Raw genomic sequence first — 6000 nt, 5'->3', positions numbered from 1 at the left:
CAAAAAGAATGCCTAATTGTTTTGCCTTTTCCTAACATTTACACTTAGTTTTCAGAAGCTATACAAGAACAACAACTCAGTCCTAAATAATTAATGGGCAGCTTGGAGCCCATTTCCTTACATATGTATTTACGACTGATTTTTTGTATTTTCCCCAGTGTGAATTGTTCTCATTTTTCTACAGTGAATTTAATCTGATGGTTTTAAGACCTATTTCCTCAGTGAAATGGTTCTGCAATTTTTTGTTTAATTCCTTTATCCCTTTATTACTTTGAGTAATTTAGTGTTACTAGAATATACTGTGGCTTTTAGAAATTGCTGTCTCAGAACCCTTATGAATAGATTGTACTTTGCTAGCCCCAGTATAGGTGCCTGTGGTGTTCTCTTGGCAATCCATGTCCTTAGGAAAGAACTGCTGATTCATACCCTTTCTCTTCTATCTTTTAAACAGTTTACTGATACGACAACTTCTGCTGGCAGCACAGCATCTTTAATGGTTTTTGGCAAGGGAATGTGTCAGATGCCTTTTAGAATTTCAAGCATGCTGTATTAGATCTCCTTTCTCTCATCTCTTTTTAGAAGAACTCTAAAATGTTTATTAAACATGACTTCCCTTTGCAAAAGCAACACTGAGTTCCCTCAGTATGTTTATCTGGTTGTTTTCAAGGCTTTAGAAAAATTTCTGGCAGTTTGTACAGAAAAATATGATTTGTCTGTAGTTCCCTGGATCCCTCTGGAATCTATTCTTAAAAAACAAGTGATTCTTCCACCCACAAAATTCCCAAAAGCTTGCTGTCACTTTTGCCAGCTTCCAGTCATTTGCTAATGAGGCAGTTTTAACGCAGAAGTTTCACCCTGCAGTTACTTGATTTCTCTTAGAATTAGGGAGTGGTAGCCCCCAGCCCCAGCCATTTGTTACTATTCCCTCTGTAACCTCTTCTGATGTTTTGCTCTGAGGGGTGAAACCTTCAGTGAGTTGCCTGTAGAGGTTCTGCTCATGGTTCCTGCATGGTACCAAAAACTGATTCAGGATTTTGTTCAGAGTTTGGGGATTTTTTTTCTCTGTGGCCTCGCCTCCCCTGAGCCCTTTGCTTTTTATTTCCATCATCTGCTTGCCTTATTCAGGCACACTTCCTGTTCCTGAAGTGCTGTTCAGTTTGTGTGCACTTTTGTAAATTGTTCCTCTACATTCTGATCTATCTATAAATTTTACGTTCAGTGACAGATTCTGTTTGACTGCTAAAGCTAGACTGCTGGTTTTACAAAGGTTGACTTAAATTCTAGTAGCTTTTAATCCCTGTCAGCTTCCCCCTCCCCACAAAAAAAGTTTAATTTGGTGTGTGTGTTTTAAAGTCATCATACTGAAGTTCAGTGCATACCATCTTAGTGTTGTCATCAAGCATTGCATCTTAATTTTTTTGACTTGTCTTTTTTATTTCATTTTAGCATATTTCCTTATTTTATGTTGCTCCTTTTTTATGGAAGTCTGCAGTTGTGGTCTGTTGTCTTTATTAATAAGCTTTGTCAATGTTCTCACAGAAATAAAAGTTACCATTTTGAGTCAGGTCTTGTATGCTCATGGGGACTGCAGCCAGAGTTGGGTGTCCTTCACTGGCTGCATGAAAAAAATATATTAAAAAAAAAGTCATCTTGATATCTTCAGTGTGACATTTGTCCAACCTGCTGGTAATTGCTGTCTTTCATTACAGTTATGTTGCTGGCCTTATAGTCTTTGGATGTCATAGCTACTGCCATCATCTTAATTGCATTGGTAATAATATTGTCTGACAACAGAGTTTACCTTATTAGGCCTGGAAATTCAATTCATATTTGATTTGATGAGTTAATATATTGATATCTCATTTGATTACTTTCCTATGTATTTTGTATCAATGTCTTGCTTGTTTGTCTTGCTTCCATCATATTTCTGGTATGCCTGTTATGTCACTGTCCTTGATTAAAAACAGATGTTTGGTTTTTACATCTTGTGCTGCTAGCAGTTATGCTGAGCTATATATAAATGGTTTGGGCTTTTTTGCATGTGGGTGTTCTTGAGTAGGACTGTGTGCTTGACTTACTTATCATGATTTCTCAGCTGACTTTTGAAAATTTCAGTCCACTCTTTTACTAGACATAACAAAGTTTCTGTGATTCCATTCCTAGTGGAAGTGAGAGCATGTGCTTTTTATTCATCTGATGTTTCTTTGTCTGCTGTTTTGCCTAAAACTCTCCTATAGTCTTTTGTTAAGTACCGTTGGAGCCTTACTTCTCCTGCTTCTCTCTTAAGAGATGTGTTTGTAACTTAGTACTTGCTGTAGTGAACTCACTATGTTAGTTTTATACTTTTGAGGCACATATTGCAATTGATTGTCATCAGTAGAAGTTTCTAGCAGAACATTCAAAATGTTAGTGAGGGGTTTTTTTTTTTTAAATATTGCAGCTGTAAGTAGGAGCTGTCACGAGGAACAGCTTTTGCAGACTTTCTTTTATGGTAACATGCATATAAAGTGTTCTGAGTTAGTGTGTTAGTGTGAGATATCCATGAAGAGATTTCATTTTGGCCTCGTGAGGGCAGTCTATCCTAAGGCATTATCATATTGGTAATACTGGGTTAGTGTATCTATGTAGTCTTATTGAAGTGGAGTTGCCTGTGTAGATACAAAGTTGACAGCTGGCATTGCTGTTAGCAGTTTTGTAAAATCCAAATCCATGTATCCTGAGCTATTTGGGGACATAAGGCATGATTTTTAAAGATAAAAGGATTTCAATATTGAGTTCAGTGAAATTTGGATAGAAAGTGGATATCTAAAGCCCAGTCTTCAAAATCTTTTTATTACATTATTCCCTACAGTTAAAACATACATTGTAACGATTATGTATTGCTGTTAGGCAAATTTTCCCCCTTTGATGTGTTGTGTAGTGTGAGAGGTTGTATTGCATGAAACTGAAATGTGTATTGCCAGTTGCAATTATGTGACTTTTTTTGTTTTTTTTTTTTTCTTTTAAGCACAGTGTAGTTCATTTAAGTAAAGCTAATGAAAACTGAACTTTCCAAGACCAGGTACACTCACTTAATTCAGGTAATCAATCAGTGTTTGAAAAGACAGGGAAAATGTAGTGGTGGAGAGAAGTCATTAAAGAGCATTGGCTCTTCAATAACTCTGCTGAAGCCCCAGATTACATTTTATTTCCAGGCACACATTATGTTCAGTTTCAGACTGTGTGCTGAAGGCTCCTTTTTGTTAGATATGTCTATTGAGTTAGTAACAAATATTACCTATATCTGTTAAGATCTAGGATATTTTTTGTTCCTTTCATAGAACAAAATATGACATTGAAACCTACAATTGTGGTTTTTTCACTCTTTACATACATCAGATCCAATTCTATTTTTTTCTCCTTTTTTTCTTTTGTGCACTTCACCATTGTAGTGTCGTATTCTGAAATAAAAATGAATCTTTCTGTCATAGTCATTAAAACTAAAATTGCTTTGGCTACTTGAGGATCTGGTAACAAATTGCCAGTTTGGGTATGATGATGGCAAACGTTTTGAGAAACATACAAGTAAAAGCCACCAAATCTTCCTTGGTATCGTTATATGTGCATTAGGATAATGTCAGTGGGAGCATGGGGGGCAGACATTGCTGAGCTAACACCGCCTGAGCAAATGGAGCTGCGTGGGTGTTACTGTTTCCCAGACTGCTGGCTGACACCGCTGAGGTGGCCTTGCATGCATAGCATGTTGACGAGTTTGAAATTGCTGTGTTATTTTGAACAATTTGTTTAGGGATAACTGCAAGTTGACTATATGGTATTGCTGAAGCATGTTAGTGTGAAGCAGTTTGATGTTTTGTGAATTCTAATCTGCAGATCTCCCAGCTCGGTACTTCTAATGCTAAATGCACTACAAGTACATGTTGCACCTATATGTTGGAGGCTGTATTATAAACAGATCTCCACCCGTATGTTGAAGACGTGTTAAAAGCTCTAAGTTAGAGTGTTCTGCTTCCTGCTGCTGTCAATCTGACTTTTAATCCTATTTTTTTCAGGTAGTTGGTAGATTTCTACTGAAAACTTCCTGGAACCCTAGAGAAAAGAAACAACATAGTCACTGCATGTGTTTTGTATGGATGCCATTCAGTGTGCATATGTGATTTTTGACGGTGAGACGGTTCTGCCAGTGGTAGAGTGGAACTGCATCCATTCTCTGCAGGTTCTTGTAGCTTTTTTGTTGGAAGGCATATAGAACCGAGAGCGTCTGTAGTTTTATAGTTCACCATAATTTTCAGAGCACCAGAGCGGAGGTCGTGCTAAGCTTTCTGCTGTGCCATGAAGCTGTATTCAGTTGACCTGTAAATATTAGGTTAGCGAGGTTAATTTACTACACGGTTTTGCAAAGCTGTTTACAAAGTTTTCTCTTAAATCTTTGTTTCTATTAGCACCATGGTGCCTTTCTTCCTAATGCTGTGTTATCTGGCTTCCAGTAGTGCTTGTCATGTGCCTGTATCTCTCATTGATTAATTAAGGTGGCATCTTTCCATTTGGGGGAGAACCAAATATACTAGGATATTAATATGGGAGGCGAGTTTTGTTCATAAGAAATTATTTATTCAGACATATTCAGCTGAAGCTGTCCGTGAAGAGGTACTTGCATTGCCATAGTCATAAACTTAGTTTTGCTCTAAAAAGGACAACTCATTTGAGCTCCCCTTACTCTATTACCCTTTGTTAATAGGAACTGTACTAACGGCTGATTAATGCTCTGCTATGTCAGCTTCCTCTGACTATGAGTTCAGTCCTGTATTCTGACCTGACATCTGCCAAAAGCAGCCAGGACAAATCTGAACTCTGAAGCGAGGGCAGTGGAGATGCACTGATCATCAGCCTTTTTCCCCGCCCCCCCCCCCCCCCCCTCACGGTCCCATGTTTTTTCCGCCTCACCTTAGGCTTGGATGCCACTTGTCTTGGGCAAAGGCAGATCTCTGATGTCTTATTCCTTGGAATTAGTGACTGGAAACACTGTGATACTCCATCTCCGCTTTCAGGATGTATAGGCTGACCTGAAATTCATTATTTTAGAATGACAGTTACTAGTGGTAGCTGTGCCTTTTCTTATACCCATTTTTATATGTTGCAAGAAAACACTAATAAGCACAAGTGAAAACTTTGTTCTGCTTTTATGAAGTTGGTCGTTTATGGATTTGTGGCTCAGAAGAATTTTAAAAATTACTTCATTCTTCTATTAAGATTTTTAACTCTTGTTATGCTTTTCATATACAGGACTTTGAGGGAAACAACTAACAGAGCCTATTTCAGATTTGGACATCTGCATTATGTAATTATACATTTTTTCTGAGTGGAAAGTGGATCTGGAGCTTAGCAAACTGAAATTTTTGAAAGCTGCTGCTGTTGCATACCTGAAATTACATCATTCATGTACAGTTCAAGATCTTTGGATTTAGAAACGGTTGTACTGGTGGAAGAATTACATTTTACTTTAGGTTTTCATTTATTATATGTTATTATACATGAATTAGTAAATGATCAGAGATTGTACAGCTGAAGTTAATACAGAGTTTAAGAAAGATAAAACTATTGTAGATTAGCAGTATATTACAAAAATGTTCAGTGAATCTGATTCTGAAGTATCATAGGAGGAAGTGAGTTAATATGTTAATATAGAGAATTGTGCATTATACTGTAGAATAATGTGGTAAAACAGGTTTTCTTTTAGGCAGGCCCTTTCCTCCAAATGACTCCAGCAGTTGCTCAGACAAACGCTGCGGGTAAAAGCCATCTCCAAAATCCACTAGTTCTTCACCTGCCGTAGGGTAGAGGCGTGTTGCCTGTTGTATGGGAAGTCTTATCTTGTGAGGTATTATTATTTTCAACACCTTTTGCAGTAGCTCGGAAAGGTCCTGTCCTTGGCAATGTATTTTTTGTACCCTCTGTTCTGCTTTGTAGAAAGACTCTGTGATGTCTGGGCCAAGAGTCGGCCAA

The sequence above is a fragment of the Haliaeetus leucocephalus genome, unplaced genomic scaffold (genome assembly GCF_000737465.1).
Source record: "Haliaeetus leucocephalus isolate CR32 unplaced genomic scaffold, Haliaeetus_leucocephalus-4.0 Scaffold284, whole genome shotgun sequence".
Classification (NCBI taxonomy): domain Eukaryota; kingdom Metazoa; phylum Chordata; class Aves; order Accipitriformes; family Accipitridae; genus Haliaeetus; species Haliaeetus leucocephalus.
Note: the sequence above shows the minus strand (reverse complement) of the source record.